The sequence below is a fragment of the Erinaceus europaeus genome, chromosome 19 (genome assembly GCF_950295315.1).
Source record: "Erinaceus europaeus chromosome 19, mEriEur2.1, whole genome shotgun sequence".
Classification (NCBI taxonomy): Eukaryota; Metazoa; Chordata; class Mammalia; order Eulipotyphla; family Erinaceidae; genus Erinaceus; species Erinaceus europaeus.
The window spans coordinates 43,793,490-43,811,599 of record NC_080180.1 but is presented as its reverse complement, the minus strand read 5'-3'; positions in this window follow the sequence as shown (position 1 = coordinate 43,811,599).

Below are 18,110 nucleotides of genomic sequence, written 5' to 3'. Positions count from 1 at the left end.
AAAAGAGTCACCTACAAAGGAAAACCCATAAGATTAGCGGCAGCCTTCTCCATACAAACACTACAGGCCAGAAGAGAATGGCAAGATATCTATTGAGTGCTCAATGAGAAAGGCTTTCAACCAAGAATACTATATCCAGCTAGACTGTCATTAAGACTAGATGGAGGCATCAAAACCTTCTTAGACAAGCAACAGTTGAAGGAATCAACTATCACCAAGCCTGCCCTGAAAGAAGTTCTGAAAGGTCTCCTATAAACAATTAGACCACCACAAATAGGACATACATCAGAACACTCTAAAACTCTACAAGAATGGCGTTAAAATATCTTCAATCTTTGATATCAATAAATGTCAATGGCCTGAATTCACCTATTAAAAGACACAGAGTAGGAAGATTGATCAGAAAACACAACCCAACAATATTCTGTCTACAGGAAACCCACCTAACTCAACAAGACAAACACAGACTTAAAGTGAAAGGATGGAAAACTATCATATAAGCCAATGGCCCACAAAAGAGGGCAGGAACAGCTATTCTCATATCTGATATGATAAACTTTAAAATAGATAAGATAAAAAAAGATAGGAATGGACACTAAATGCACAGAGGATCAGTCAATCAAGAGGACGTAACAATTATTAATATCTATGCACCCAATGAGAAGCCATCTAAATACATCAAACTTCTACTGAAAAAGGTACAGCAATATATTAACAGCAACACAATCATAGTAGGGGACTTCAACACCCCACTCTCTCGACAGATCATCCAGGCAGAAAATCAATAAAGACATAAGGGAGCTAAATGAAGAGATAAACTAGAACTATTGGACATTTTCAGAGTCATTCATCCCAAGAAACTGGAATACACATTTTACTCAAATCCACATGGGTCATTCTCAAGGATAGACCATATGTTAGGCCACAAAGACAGCATCAGCAAATTCAAGAGCATTGAAATCATCCCAAGCATCTTCTCTGACCACAGTGGAATTAAACTTACACTTAACAATCAACAAAAGATTAGTAACAGTCCCAAAATGTGGAAGCTTAACAGTACACTTCTTAACAACTTCTGGGTCAAAGAGGAAATAAAGGAAGAAATCAAAATGTTTTGAGACTTCAATCAAAATGAAGACACAAGCTATCAAAATATTTGGGACACAGCTAAAGCAGTCCTAAGAGGGAAGTTCATAGCTATACAAGCACACATTAGGAAACAAGAAAAAGCACAGATAAACAGCCTGATTGCACATCTTAAAGACCTAGAAGAAGAACAGAGGAACCCTAAGGAAACCAGAAGGACAGAAATCACTAAAGTTAGGGCAGAAATCAGTAACATTGAAAAGAAGAAAACCGTACAAAAGATCAATGAAAGTAAATGTTGTTTCTTTGAAAGAGTGAATAAAATCGACAAACCTTTAGCCAGACTCACAAAACAAAAAAGGGAGAAGACCCAAATAAATTGGATAGTAAATGAAAGAGGAGATATCACAACAGACACCGCAGAAATTCAGCATATCATGTGAGGTTTCTATGAACAACTATATGCCACCAAGCTAGAAAACCTGGAAGAAATGAACAAGTTCCTAGATACCTATGAACTTCCAAAGTTAAGTAAAGAGGAACTAGGTAACGTTAACAGGGCCATCACAGTGAATGAAACTGAAACAGTTATCAAAAACTTTCCCAAGAATAAAAGTCCTGGAACAGATGGCTTTACAATTATTATGGAGATAATAAGGGAGCAGGCCACAGTCTCAGGAATACGGGGTACTTTGTGAGGCAGGGAGTCTGATAAAATGAGGCAAATATGGGGAGTCATGTCCCTCCTTGCTCGACCTCTCATTAGAGAGAGACTGACAAGAATGAGGTGGCCCTCAGATCAAGCCTTCCAAGCTCAACCACATCCTCACAATTTTCCTACATTTCCATAGGACTCCATTTCTGGCAGAGGAATAGCAGTGTCGAGGTGAACAGAAACCTGTAGGACTGAAATCTGTAGGACTCCATTTCTGCCAGAAACAGAAAATTTCTGAACTCCATTTCTGCCAAAGGAATCGAAGTGTAGAGGTGAACAGAAACCTTTTGGGCAGAAACCTGAATGATATCATGCAGGCATTTTTAAAAGTACTGGAATAAGACAGGGAGCTACGAGTAGGAGAGCAGCAAGAGCCAGTGTGAGGTCGAGGGGAGGCCTGGTGGGCTGAGAGGGCTGCCTGATAGGCAGAGGAGTGGGGAGCTGAGAGGCGAGAGGGGTGATCTTGCATTACAGGGTTCCATGACAGCTGGCTGAGAAGTCCATATACTGCAGCAGTCGGTCCTTGAGGTCCTTGAGAAGTCCAGCAATGCAAAGGGAGTGTCCAAGAGCTCCACCAGCAAGTCCGACAGAAGTGTCAGTCCAGTGCCAATGACCAGGGGTCAATAGATGCAGAGAAAATACAACATCCCTTTATGATCAAAACACTACAAGAATGGGAATAGATGGAAAATTCCTGAAGATAGTGGAGTCTATATATAGTAAACCTACAGACAACATCATACTCAATGGTGAAAAACTGGAAGCATTTCCCCTCAGATAAGGTACTAGACAAGGCTGCCCACTATCATCATTACTATTCAACATAGTGTTGAAAGTTCTTGCCATAGCAATCAGGCATGAGCAAGGAATTCAAGGGATACAGATTGGAAGAGAAGTCGTCAAAATCTCCCTATTTGCAGATGACATGATAGTATACATAGGAAAACCTAAGGAATCCAGCAAGAAGCATTTGAAAATCATCAGGCAATACAGGAAGGTGTCAGGCTATAAAATTAACATTCAAAAGTCAGTGGCATTCCTCTATGCAAACACCAAGTTAGAGGAAGTTGAAATCCAGAAATCAATTCCTTTTACTATAGCAACAAAAACAATCAAATATCTAGGAGTAAACCTAACCAAAGAAGTGAAAGATTTCTATAATGAAAATTATGAGTCACTACTCAAGGAAACTTAAAGTTTAAAAATGATATTCTATGTTCATGGGTTGGAAGAATTAACATCATCAAAAGGAATATACTACCCAGAGCCATATACAAATTCAATGCTATCCCTATCAAGATCCCAACTACATTTTTTAGGCAAATAGAACAAATGCTACAAATGTTTATCTGGAACCAGAAAAGACCTAAAATTGCCAAAACAATTTTGAGAAGAAAGAACAGAAGTGGAGGCATCACACTCCCAGATCTCAAATTGTATTATAGGGCCACTGTCATCAAAACTTCTTGTTTTTGAAACATGAATAGACACACTGACCAGTGGAATGAATTAAGAGCCCAGAGTAAGCCCCCACACCTATGGACATCTAATCTTTGACAAAGGTGTCCATATTATTAAATGGGGAAAGCAGAGTCTCTTCAGCAAATGGTGTTGAAAAAAATGGGTTGAAAAGTGCAGAAGAATTACACTGAACCACTATATTTCACCAAATACAAAAGTAAATTCCAAGTGGATCAAGGACTTGGATGTTAGACTAGAAACTATCAGATACTTAGAGGAAAATATTGGCAGAACTCACAAAGACGACTAAGGCAAGCATAAATCTATAGGACTACATGAAATTAAAAAGCTTCTGCAGAGAAAAAGAAACCACTACCCAAACCAAGAGACCCCTCACAGAATGGGAGAAGATCTTTATATGCCATACATCGGTAAAGAGGCTAATAACCAAAATATAGAAAGAGCTTGCCAACCTCAACCACAAGAAAACAACCCCATGCAAAAATGGGGAGAGGACACTGGAATATTCACTACAGAAGAGATCCAAAAGGCCAAGAAACACATGAAAATATGCTCCAAGTCTTTGACTGTCAGGGAAATGCAAATAAAGGCAACAATGCAATTCACTCCTGTGAGGTTGTCATACATCAGAAAAGGTAACAGCAACAAATGTGGGAGAGGTTGTTGCCAGGCTAGCACGGGGGTGCCTCTTCCCAGGTGCTTACTCTCTGGGTTGGAGAGAACTCGACTGGAGCCAACCTGGGTCTGGTCCTCAGCGATGCGAGGGAGATGACTCATGAACCAAGCTTGTGGTGGGGCAATGCAATATATATTTATTGAGCAGAGAGCCAAAGCTTTTAAAGGACAGACCCGAAAGTGGCAAGTCAGAAATGGAAATGGGTAGGAAAGGGGCTGAGAAAGGCAAAAGTAGGCTGGAAAGGTAGGAATTTCCTTAGCAACTGTTGCAAGGGTTTTACCTGGTGGGATTAATAATACCCTGGAGGCAGGAAGGGTCTTGAGGGTAGAAAGAACATAGATCAAAGGAATAGAATGGGTGGGGATCTTTCAGGCAAAACCATGATTATGTAGATAGGCCTTAGTATCAGGAATGCAGGGTGCTTTTTGAGGCTCCTCACAATTTCCTGGCAGGTTGTGGGGTCAAAAGAACCTTCTTGCACTGATGGTGGAAATGTAAATTGGTCCAAATTCTGTGGAGAAAAGTCTGGAGAACTCTCAGAAGGCTAGAAATGGACCTACCCTATGATCCTGCAATTCCTCTCCTGGGGATGTACCCTAAGGAACCCTACACACCCATCCAAAAAGATCTGTGTACACATATGTTCTTAGCAGCACAATTTGTAATAGCCAAAACCTGGAAGCAACCCAGGTGTCCAACAACAGATGAGAGGCTGAGCAAGTTGTGGTATATATACACAATGGAATATTACTCAGCTATAAAAAATGGTGCCTTCACCATTTTCAGCCCATCTTGGATGGGCCTTGAAAAAGTCATGTTAAGTGAAATAAATCAGAAATAGAAGGATGAATATTAGATTATCTCACTCTCAGGCATAAGTTGAAAATCAAGATCAGAAGAGAAAACACAAATAGAATCTGAACTGGAATTTGTGTATTGCACCAAAGTAAAACACTTTGGGGTGGGTGATGGGGAGAATACAGGTCCAAAAATGATTACAGAGGATCTAGTGGGGTTGTATCTTTATATGGAAAACTGAGAAATATTTGCATGTACAAGCTATTGTATTTACTGTTGAATGTAAAACATTAATTCCCCAATAAAAAGGGCCAGGTGGTGGTGCACCTGTTTGAGCGCACATGTTACAGTGCACAGGCACACATGTTCGAGCCCCTGGTCCTCACCTGCAGGGGGTAAGCTTCATGAGTGGTAAAGCAGGGCTGCAGGTGTCTCTTTCTCCCTCTCTATCTCCCCCTTCTCTCTCAATTTCTTGCTGTGTCTATCCAATAAATAAATAAATCTAATTACAAATTTTTTAAAATTCCCAAATAAAAATTTTTTTGAAAAGCTTAACACAGTAATCCATGGCTTTTAATTAAAGAAGGAAGGGGGGTGGCATGAGTAGAAAGGTGCCCATGTCTGGGGGTCCAACCATCGTAATTTCCAGAGACCAGGGTAACCTGCCCTTGTCTCAACCCTAAGTGAGTTGGTGGTCAACTCGCTCAGAATGTCTCTGTAACACTTAGGACACAAGAAAAGATAGATAGGAAGTTCGAGGCAAGAGTTAATGCCCTTAAAGAAGAGGCAGTTCTATACACTGGGACCCAGATACAAAATATTAAAACCAGAATGACCACAAGATGTTATTCAAATTTCAAGTGGATTTGTGTAACTCTTTATCTCCAGAACAAAACTACTCATCCCTGGGACAAAATTCAGAAATATTTGAAAAGATTATGGTCAGCCACTAATATCTCTGTAGATCTTCAAGACCTAAACACAAATACTATCTGTAGGATAGGCCTATGTCCTTTGGGCCACAGCCTCTGAAATAGCTACTTCCTTCTCAGAACAGCTTTCCAATCTTGTTAACAGAAAAACACGGACCTCATTTTTGCCTAGCACACAGGTATGGGAATAGCAAAAAACATGGAAACTGTGATGTGCTCTCTAGGGAGAAAAGTGCTCCTGGAATGTGAATGTTCTACAAAGCAGGAGGTGTTCCCTACCTGTGCTGTTCTTACTGGGTGATATGAGACTATAAGTGCTGCTTAAGTATGACAGAGATGATTCAACATCAACTCATTGTCTCTCATTCTCTCTCATCCCATGCTGACTCCCCTCCCCTTTCAGGTTACACCAATTACCTGCTGGAGCTGGCTCCCAGCAGACTGGAAGGGAGAGTTGGGGGTCAATCCACTCAGGTGGGTGGAGCTGGCCTGGCCAGGGTGTGGGAGGTGGGCGGGGCCAGGGTATGGGAGGTGGGCAGGGCAGGTGGGGCCAGGATGTGGGAGGGGGCGGGGCAGGCGGGGTCAGGGTGTGGGAAGAGGGCATATGGGAGGTGGGCAGGGCAGGTGGGGCCAGGATGTGGGAGGGGGCGGGGCAGGCGGGGTCAGGGTGTGGGAAGAGGGCAGGGGAGGCCTGGCCAGGGTGTGGGAGGTGGGCGGAGCTGGCCTGGCCAGGGTGTGGGTGGTGGGTTTGAGCTGGCCTGGCCAGGGTGTGGGAGGTGGGCTGAGCTGGCCTGGCCAGGGTTTGGGAAGTGGGCGGGGCTGGCGGGGCCAGGGTGTGGGAGGGGGGTGGAGCTGGCGGGGCGAGGGGGTGGGAGGGGGCGGGGCTGGCGGGGCGAGGGGGTGGGAGGGGGGCGGGGCAGGCAGGGCCAGGGTGTGGGAGGGGGGCAGGGCAGGTGGGCCCAGGGTGTGGAGGGGAACAATGGAAACAATGACATGGACTTTCCAGGGCAGTGGGCCCCACTCTCCCAACACAGGCACAGGGCCATCACTTAGCTCCCATCCGCACCTGCATAGGAGGGAACAGGCCAGTGAGACTCTCAGTGTGTTGCTGTCACCAGGGGCTTGGGATCTGTGGACTCACCAGACCTGACAGGGACACCCTCATGCGTTGGCCGGCTAGACAAGGTTCTCCTGCCTGTGTGGGAGGATGGACAGCAGCAGTAGCAGCACAGCTGCAGGAAGGCATTTAACAGCCTCTTTGCCCAGGTGGAGGTTGGGGCATTGCTTCCCGCTCGGCCCTGGTTGGCTGAGGGTAGAACAGAGGCAGTGAGGACAGCTTCAGAGGAGAGGATTCAGCTGCTGCTATCAGGGGTGTTGGGGGCCCCCGGTGGGGTGTCAAGGCTCGAGATCAACCCAGTAAAGCTGCTATCATTGGTGTTGGGACTCCCTGGTGGGAGGGGTGAGGCTTTAGGTGGACCCCCTACTGCTGCTATCTGCAGCGTTGGGAGTGGCTAGTAGTGTATTGTGGATGTAGGCTGTAGAAACACTCTTCCTTCATTGGCCTGGTCTTTTCAGGTACTGCCTCAAGTTTCCTCCCACTCACGAAAGGGCGTGGGCATAGTAGCCCTGCCTGTCCTCAGTGGTTCTAGCAACCGCATGATGTAAGGATGTGCCCAAGTTCGCACATCCTGTTCCTTTCCACTCGAGCCAGCTCCAGGTTTGAATTGCCCAGCTTCGTGTGGGCACTGCAAGGGCACCTTTCCCAATGCTGCCTAGAACATGGCAGCATTTTGGGACCAAGGGAGAATCTCCCGGTCCATGGTAACTAATTACTCGTAATCAAACAAATCTATCAACCATTAAATATAAGAACAAACAATTAACTTAACTGCTACTCTTACTGTCTAAACCCCAACCCCAACCCCAACCCAAATAGGAAGAGGAGAAAAAAAGTGTCCAAGGGAGAAGGAGACAGAGAAAGATTGAGAAGGAGTGTAAAGAGTGTGTGTGTTTCTGAGGAGCTAGTAATCCTATTTAGGACCTCCACAGCTCACCAAGACTTCCATGGAATGTGAGGAGATGTCGCACCCAGGTCATGCTGCAGGATGCTGCAAGCATGGCCAGGGTGTGGCAGGAGGGCGTGGCTGGTTTGGCCAGTGTGTTTGAGGAGGGCGGGGTTGGCCTGGCCAGGATGTGGGAGGAGGGCGGGGGTGGCCAGGGTGTGGGAGGGGGCGGGGCTGGCCAGGCCAGGGTGTGGGAGGGGGGTGGGGCAGGCGGGGCCAGGATGTGGGAGGAGGAGAGAGTAGGCGGAGCCAGAGTGTGGGAGGAGGAGAGAGTAGGCGGAGCCAGAGTGTGTGAGGAGGACAGAGCAGGCAGAGCCAGAGTGTGGGAGGAGGACAGAGCAGGTGGGGCCAGAGTGTAGGAGGAGGACAGAGCAGGCGGGGCCAGAGTGTGGGAGGACAGAGCAGGCGGAGCCAGAGTGTAGGAGGAGGACAGAGCAGGCAGAGCCAGAGTGTAGGAGGAGGACAGAGCAGGCGGAGCCAGAGTATGTGAGGAGGACAGAGCAGGCAGAGCCAGAGTGTGGGAGGAGGACAGAGCAGGCGGGGCCAGAGTGTAGGAGGAGGACAGAGCAGGCGGGGCCAGAGTGTGGGAGGACAGAGCAGGCGGAGCCAGAGTGTAGGAGGAGGACAGAGCAGGCGGAGCCAGAGTGTAGGAGGAGGACAGAGCAGGCGGAGCCAGAGTGTGGGAGGAGGACAGAGCAGGCGGAGCCAGAGTGTGGGAGGAGGACGGAGCAGGCGGAGCCAGAGTGTGGGAGGAGGACGGAGCAGGCGGGGCCAGAGTGTAGGAGGAGGACAGAGCAGGCCGGGCCAGAGTGTGGGAGGAGGACAGAGCAGGCGGGGCGGAGTGTGGGAGGAGGGCGGGGCAGTCAGGGCCAGGGAGTGGGAGGAGGACGGGGTGGGTGGGGTCTGGGAGTGGGAGGAGGGCGGGGCAGGCCTCGCCTGTGTGTGTGGGAGGTGGGCGGACAGGCCTGGCCAGGGAGTGGGAGGTGGGTGGAGCTGGCCTGGCCAGGGTGTGGGAGGTGGGCGGAGCTGGCCTGGCCAGGGTGTGGGAGGAGGGCGGAGCTGGCCTGGCCAGGTGTGGGAGGTGGGAGGAGCTGGCCTGGCCGGGGTGTGGGTGGGGGGGCGGGGCAGGCGGGGCCGGGGTGTGGGAGGGGGGCGGGGCAGGCCTGGCCAGGGTGTGGGAGGGGGGCGGAGCTGGCCTGGCCAGGTGTGGGAGGTGGGAGGACCTGGCTTGGCCAGGGTGTGGGAGGAGGGCGGAGCTGGCCTGGCCACGGTTTGGGTGGTGGGTGGAGCTGACCTGGCCAGGTATGGGAGGGGGGCGGGGTAGGGTGGGGCCAGGGTGTGGGAGGGGCGGGGCCCGGGTGTGGGAGGGCGGCGGGGCAGGCGGGGCCCGGGTGTGGGTGGGGGGCGGGGCAGGCGGGGCCCGGATGTGGGTGGGGGGCGGGGCCCGGGTGTGGGTGGGGGGTGGGGTCCGGGTGTGGGTGGGGGGGCGGGGCAGGCGGCGCCCGGGTGTGGGTGGGGGGCAGGGCTCGGGTGTGGGTGGGGGGGCGGGGCCCGTTTGTGGGTGGGGGGCGGGGCCCGGGTGTGGGTGGGGGGGCGGGGCAGGCGTGGCCCGGGTGTGGGTGGGGGGCGGTGCAGGCGGGGCCCGGGTGTGGGAGGGGGGAGGGGCAGGCGGGGCCCGGGTGTGGGAGGGGGGAGGGGCAGGCGGGGCCAGGGTGTGGGAGGGGGGCGGGGCCGGCGGGGCCAAGGTGTGGGAGGGGGGCGGGGTAGGCGGGGCCAAGGTGTGGCAGGGGGCTGGCATGGCCACATTGTGGCTGGATGTCTGGGCTGGCCTGGTCAGGGTTTGGCAGCAGCGTCTGTCAGTCAAGGCCAGCCTGTGGCAGCAGGGCGCAGCAGACATGGCCCAATTGTGGCTGGATGTTTGGCATGCCTGTCCAGGGTGTGGCAGTCAAGGCCAACCTGTGTCAGCAGGGCAGGGCAGGCATGGCCTGGGTGGGGCAGTCATGGCCAGGGTTCATGGGGAAGTCAACCACATATTTTGCCCTTAATATGGCAGGAGACTCTGTACCTCCTTATATGTCCCTGTGACCAAAAGTATCTGGCAGTGACTAGAGATTAACATTTGTTGAGTCCTAAAGTGTAGGATCCTTCAGAGCATTCCCATAGTAGTTGGAAAGTCTCTGATAATTTATCCAATTTTACCACCCTACAGAATTTTTATTAGAGATGGGAAACATTTCAGTCTTTTTTTTTTCTCTTTGATGTATTGCAGGTCATTTAAAACATAGGCTCCTAAGTTGAATATGGGCCCCAGATCACATCAAATCAGTGGGGTTTACAGTCAACAATATTTATATACCTTTCCCATATTTGGGAGCTACTCTCTTGCCTGATCCAGGTTTCTGGTCCTTTTTGTTGCTATGACATCATCTCCCCAGACAATAACTTGGATCCACCTGCATATCAAATTTCAGGCTTAAGGAAAAAAAAAAACAGTATAGCCACAGGCCTTTTGGAGTATAGCTAAAATATGCCTACTACTTGTCTACAAAAGAGAGACCCTCCCACCCCCAACTCCTCATCTAAACTATTTCAGCCTTTACATTCATGATGAGTCAACAATTTGTTCAGCTTTATATGTTAACTCTTTTTTCAACCACCAGATTCCAGATGCCAAGATGATGCCAACCAGTCTTCCCTGGACATAGGACTCCACCAATGTGTGCTGGAGCCCCACTTCCCCAGAACTCACTAGGAGAGAGAGAGGCATGCTGGGAGTATGGATCGACCTGTCAACGCCCATGTTCAGCATGGAAGCAATTACAGAAGCCAGACCTTCGACCTTCTGCATCCCATAATGACCTAGGTCCATACTCCCAGAGGGTTAAAGAATAGAAAAGTGGGGCACAGCCAAGATGCGATGTTGGAGCAGCAGCTGCCGTCAGCTCCAAGAAGCAACTTGCGACCTGTGATTCTCTGGATATGGTAGGATACTCGGCAGTCTGGAAGAGGGTGAACATGGGCTGGTCAGAGTCACACCCTAATACAGTCCCATAACTCACTCTTGGGCTGACAAATGGAGGCCAGGGGGATAAAGGAAAATCTTTTATTTCTGAGCTCATCCCCCCAACCCCAGAACCAGCCCCTAGGGTCTGGACAGCCCCCTTCTAGCAGGCTTTCCACTGAGCTTTTTTCTTTACCAAGATTCCTGGCTCATCATGGGTCTTATTCCAAGCCTTTTCCTTTTTGTTTAATGTTTCTCTCTCTCTTTTTTTAAAAGTGGCTGGACCTCTATTTGAGTGACAAAATATCTGGACAATCAGAGCCTCATCCCTACCTGGGAAAGACTACATGGAGGGATTTTTTTTTTTTTTTTTTTTTGCTACTTGTTACAATTGGCTGTCTTTGCTCAGGTTGCCTGCAGCCATTCCGGAGCATGTCCAAGCTGCAGACTGTCTGTTAGGGGTTTTTACTCTATTTTATTATATACGTGTGTTCCTTTTGCCCCCTCCTTCTTCAGGTTGACCAGAAATAACTGTTGTTTTTTCCATTGCTATGTGACTGGGTGTCCTATCCACTGTGAGAGGAATTTGTTTCTTTCTTCTGCCTCTTACCTCTATGCTCCTTTTTCCCTCCTAGCTAATTTAAAAAAAAAAATTCACTGCTCTTCCTCCCCCCCCTTTTTAAAATTCTTCCTTCCTCCTTTTGTTTTCTGAATTCACTGATACTCACTTGTGAATTATTTTGGGGGAAAAATCTGACTCAAAGTAGACTCTATGTGTGTGTGTGTGTTCTCTACTTCCTTTTCCCCTCTTTCTATTCCTAGAATTGATAGTGTACAGCAGATTTGCATAATTGTCTATTGCTTTTTCCTTTTTGCCTTTCTCTTTTTCCTTTTGTTTGCTTGCTATTTTATTCTTGGACTGGAGGTGTTGTTTGGCTAACTACTATTGGTTGAATTGTGTCAATCCTTGCTTCAGTTACTATTGTTGTAATTTCTGAGGTTTGTGATTGTATTTGTCATAAATGTCTTGAGTATAGGGTGACTTGTACTCAAAACACAACTGAAGAACAACAGAACAGAAAAATAAAAACCACATCAGTTAAAAAATGGTTAAATCAAGAGCAAATAAAATTAACACAATGAATCACGACAGGAGCCCAGAAGAAACTCCAAATCAGTCAGAAGTAACAACAGATAAGAAAAGCATGCAAGCAATAATAAACCTAATAATCACAGAAACTAAGACAACTATGGAGGAAAGGGCTATCAGAATTAGGGAAAAGACAGGTGAGACCCTCAAAAAAATACAAGCTACCTCAAGATAATTAGAGAAATTAAAGCTGAAACAGCTGAGCTAAAAGGCCAATAAGCAGAATAAGCAAATAGTATAACTGAACTGAAGAAAGAAGTTGAGGGAAAGGAAAGCAGAATAACAGAAATAGAAAGCAGAATTAGCCAGACAGAGGATGAGCTAGAGAAAACAAAGAGGTAAAATAGCTAAAAAGAGATTGAGAGACACTGAAAACAAAAACAGAGACATATGGGATGCTCTCAAAAGAAGAAACATTCCTATAGTTGGCCTACCAGAGCAAGAAAGAGAGGAAGGGGAAGGAAATATCCTAGAGGAAATAAAAGAAAGCTTTCCAGATCTAAACAACAGAAAGAACATTAAGATTCAAGAGGCCCAGAGAGTCCTAAACAGAGTCAACCCAGACTTGAAGACACCAAGACACATCATAGTTACAAAGAAGTAAGGATAAAGAATCCTAAAGGCTGCAAGAGAAAAACAAAAAGTCACATACAAGGAAAAACCCATAAAACTATCAGCAGACTTCACCACTCAAAGTCGAAAAGCCAGAAGAGAATGCCAAGATACCTATCGAGCCCTGAATGAAAAAGGATTTCAACCAAGGATAATATATCCTGGTAATCTTTCATTCAAATTAGATGGAGAGATCAAAACCCTCTCAGACAGGCAACAGTTAAAGGAGGCAGCCATCATCACCAAGCCTTCTCTGAAAGAGCTACTAAAAGACTTCTTATAAACAAGAACATCACCATAATACTTGCCATATATCAGAGCAAATAAAAAATTGTTGAATAATGGTACTACAGTACCTTAAATCCATAATATTGATAAATGCAATGGCTTAGACTTACCCATTAAAAGTCACAGAGTGGGAGGATGGATCAGAAAACACAACCCAACCATATGCTGCTTGCAAGAATCCCACCTGACCCAACAAGATAAACAGACTTAAAGTGAAAGTATGGAAAACTATCATACAGGCTAATGGACCATAAAAAAAGGCAGGAACAGCCATTCTTATCTCTGACACCATAGACTTTGAATTAAATAAAGTAATAAGAGATAGGCAGTTCATCATTACATAATGATTAGAGGGTCAATCACCAAGAAGATTTAACAATTATTAGTATCTATGCACCCAATAAGGGATCATCTGAATACATCAAATACCCATTGAAATAACTACTAAAATATATCAATAGTAATACAATAATAGTGGGAGACTTCAGCACTCCACTCTCATACTTAGATCAACGAAGCAGAGAATAAACAAAGACACAGAATTCATCGAGATAGGTAGACTAGACCTCCTGGACAATTTCATTATTCTTCACCCCCCAAAACTGGAATACACATTTTTTTCAAATCCACACAGTACATCCTCAAGGATAGACCACATGTTAGGCTACAAAGACAGTATCAACCAATTAAAGAACACTGAAATTATCCCAAGTATCTTTTCAGACCACAGTGGAGTAAAGTTAACATTCAACAACAAACAGAAAATTACTAAAATTACTAAAAGTCACAGAATTCAGAAACTCAACAACATACTGCTTAAGAACCACTGAGTCAGAGAGACACTCAAGCAAGAAATTAAAATGTTCCTGAAAACAGATGAAAATGAAGACACAAGTTATCAAAATATTTGGGACACAGCTAAAGCAGTATTGAGAGGGAAACTCCTAGTCATGCCATCACATATTAGAGAACACGGAAAATCTCAAATAAATGACCTTACTGCATGCCTTAAGGACTTAGAAGAAGAGGAACAAAGTGACCCTAAAGCAACCAGAAGGATGAAAATCACTAAAATTGGAGCAGAAATAAACAACATTGAAAATAAAGAGAATCATACAAAAGATCAGAGAAGCCAAATGTTGGTTCTTTGAAAAAATAAATAAGATTGACAAATAGAATTGTAAACGATAGAAAAGATATCACAGGGTGGGGGTATAGCATAATGGTTATGCAAAGAGACTTTCATGCCTGAGGCTCTCAAGTCCCAGGTTCAATCCCCCACACCGCCATAAGCCAGAGCTGAGCAGTGTTCTTGTAAAAAAAAAAAAAGAAAAAAGAAAAGATATCACAACTGACACCACAGAAATCCATGAGAGACTTCTACAAAGAACTATACGACACCAAGTAAAATAATCTGGAAGAAATGGAAGAATTTCTAGAAACATATGCCCTTCTAAAACTGAACCAAGAAGAACTACAAAACCTAAATGCACCAATCACAAAGAAATTGAAACAGTTATTAAGAATCTTGGGGCAGCATGAAATGTTCCTACTCAGGACCATAGAATGTGAGCTTAGGTCCAGAGTGATGCAGAGGTCACATAGGCTACTAATCTGAATATGGACCCCAGATATCATCAAATCTATGGGGTTTACAGTCAAGAATATTTATACCCTGCACCAAAGTAAGAGACTCTGAGGTAGGTGAGTGGGGAGAATACAGAATCCAAGAAGGATGATAGTGGACCTAGTGGAGGTTATATTGTTATATGGAAAACTAGGAAATGTTATGCATGTACAAACTATTGAATTTACTGTTGAATGTATAACATTAATTCCCCAATAAAGAAATTAAAAATATTACAAAAAGAAAAATAATACTAAATAAAAAATTTTTAAAAATATTTATACCCCTTTCCCATATTAGGGACCTACTTTCTTTCTTGATCCAGCTTTCCTGTCCTTCTTCCAACCATGACAACATCTTCCCAGACAATAACTTGGATCCACTGGAATATCAGATTTCAGGCTCAGGGGCAAAAAAAACAAAAACAAAACCAAACTAGTATAGCCACAGGCCCTTTGGAATATAAAATATGCATACTACCTATCTATAAAATGGAGGAACCCCGACTCTTCATCTGTACTCTTCCAGCCTTTAGGTCCATGATTGCTCAACAATTTGTTTGGCTTTGTATGTTACCTTTTTTTCAGCCACCAGGTTCCAGATGCCACCATGATGCTGACCAGACTTCCCTAGACAGACAACCCCGCCAATGTGTCCTGGAGCTCTGCTTCCCCAGAGCCCTTCCCCACTAGAGAAAGAGAGAGGCAAGCTGGGAGTATGGATCGACCTGTCAACGCCCATGTTCAGCAAGGAAGCAATTACAGAAGCCAGACCTTCAACCTTCTGCATCCCAAAATGACCTTGGGTCCATACTCCCAGAGGGTTAAAAAATAGGAAAGCTATCAGGGGGAAGGCATGGGATACAGAGTTCTGGTAGTGAGAATTGTGTGAAGTTGTACCCCACTTATCCCATGGTTTTGTCAATGTTTCCTTTTCATAAACAAATAATAATAATAAAAAAGGGATCTTCCTAACAACAAAAGTCCTGTACCAGATGGCACATACGAATTCACATACGAATTCTACAAAACCTCAGGAAACAGCTAATACCTGTACTTCTAAAGCTCTTCCAAAAGATGAAAGAAACAGGACAGCTCCCTTCCACCTTCTTTGAAGGCAACATCATCCTGATACCAAAAGCAGATAGGGACACAACAAAAAAGGAAACCTATCAATATCTCTGATGAACATAGATGGGGTAGATAGCATAACGGTTATGCAACCAGACACTTATGCCTGAGGCTCCGTCAAGTCCCAGGTTCAATCCTCTGCACCACCATAAGCCAGAGCTAAGCAGTGCTCTGGTAAAAAAAAAAAAAAAAATCCAAAATATACAAATTGTTCAGCAAACTTAGCAACAAAAAAGTAAGTGACCTCATTCAAAAATGGATAGAGGATATGAACAGAACATTCACTACAGAAGAGATTAAAAAAGCCAGCAAACACATGAAAAATTGTGCCAGGTCACTGATTGTCAGCGAAATGAAAATAAAGAGATCATTGAGATACTACCTTACCCCTGTGAGAATGGCATATATCAAAAAGGACAGCAGCAACAAATGCTGGAGAGGCTGTGGGGACAGAGGAACTCTTCTGCACTGCTGGTGGGAATGTCAACTGGTCCACAGCCTCTGTGGAGAGCAGTCTGGAGAACTCTTTACAAGTCTCGACAAGGACCTTTCATATGACCCAGTAATTCCTCTCCTGGGGATATACCCCAAGGACTCCATAATAGCCAACCAAAACAATATTTTTACACCTATGTTCACAGCAGCACAATTCATAATAGCTAAAACCTGGAAGCAACCCAGGTGCCCAACAACAGATGAGTGGCTGAGAAAGCTGTGGTTATATATATATATATATATATATATATATATATATATATATATATATATATATACAATGGAATACTATACAGCTATTAGGAACAATGAACCCACCTTCTCTGACCCATCTTGGACAGAGCTAGAAGGAACTATGTTAAGTGAGCTAAGTCAGAAAGATAAAGATGAGTATGGGATGTTCCCACTCATAAACAGAAGTTGAGAAAGAAGAACAGAATGAGAAACTAAAAGAAGGATTTGACTAAATCTGGAGAGGGTAGGAACATAAAAATTCTGTGGTGAGGGAGAGGGTGGATGTTCAGGTTTGTGGGGGGGGGTGGATGGGATAAAACACAATGTTTTGGTGATGGGAATGATATTTATGTACACTCCTATTTGTAGTTATATAAACCATTGTTTAATTAATATGAGAGGGGAAAATTGATTGAATGTCTCAAACATTCAAAGTTTTTAATACATAGGCTGTGTCTTTGATATGTTGGCTCTCTTAAAAGCCTAGACCAGGGAGAACAGAAGCACCTGATGGCAAATGTCAAAGGACATAAATTACGGTGATGTTGTGTATGATTCAGCAAATCCTAACAAAGGGATTTTTGAAAGTTAACCCAATTACCAGATAATGTGATTATAGCAATAACTACTGTCTTCTTAACCATAAGACAGCAGGAACCTCCCATTTCCTCTATAGAGCCTATATTTCCTCCAGTCCTGGAACCTCTAGGGTTGGACTTTCTTTCCTGCATGCCATTCTCAATTCATCCCAAATGTTATTGTATCTGTTGATTCCAACCTAATCAACGCAATGAGTACCACCTCATCATGCTTCACTTCAGACTGTGTCCAGAGACTTCAGGTGTGGAATGTCAACCCTTCAGCTTCATTACTTGGGTGAGACCTTTCCTTTCATGGGATTCACTAATTCCATTCCAGGCGGTTCACTTCCTAACAAAGTGTCAAAACCTAGATAGAGACCAGATTCTGTAAGATAGAGCATATGTTCACTTGTATCCATAAATTAGGGCAAAATATATACCTGAAAGCAAAAGTACACAATAGTCTGCAGTGAGTCAGTATAAAGTTCCTAAGGAAATAATTTCTAATTAGACATAGATACTTTCCTCACCTACTTCCTATTACAGGTCTCTCACTCACTCCAAAGCTAACCTTATCAAAGAAAGGACTGCAAAAGCTGAATAAGGGCAAGAGACTGGCATACTTTAATGATGACTCTTTAGTCACTATCAGGCCACCCCATCAGCTGGGGCCCTAACAGGGGAGTCCTGAGATTCCCAAACAGACATGATGTGCATAGACCTCCAATAAATCCCTCTCTCCATTGTTACCAGTCATCTCTATCAGGAACAGCAAAATAGACCCCTTTGTGGGCTCCACCACAGGACCTTGCCCTCAACTTGGATCAACAACAGTATCCGAAGGGAGGATGGATAGCATACTCTATGCTACACCTGAAGAAGATGGATCGATATTGAGGCAGCTTGGAATGTTCCTACTCATGACCACAGAATGTGAGCTCAGATCTACAGGGATGCAGAGGTCACATAGGCTCCTAAACTGAATATGGGCCCCAGACCAAATCAAATCGATGGAGTTTACAGTCAACTATATTTATACCCCTTTCCCATATTTGGGAGCTACTCTCTTCCCTGATCCAGCTTTCTGTTCTTTTTCCAGTCATGAAATCATCTCCCCAGACAATAACTTGGATACACCTCCATATCAGATTTCAGGCTCAGGCAAAAAAAAAAAAAAAAATAGTATAACCACAGGCACTTTGGAATATAACTAAAATATGCATACTACCTGTCTACAAAA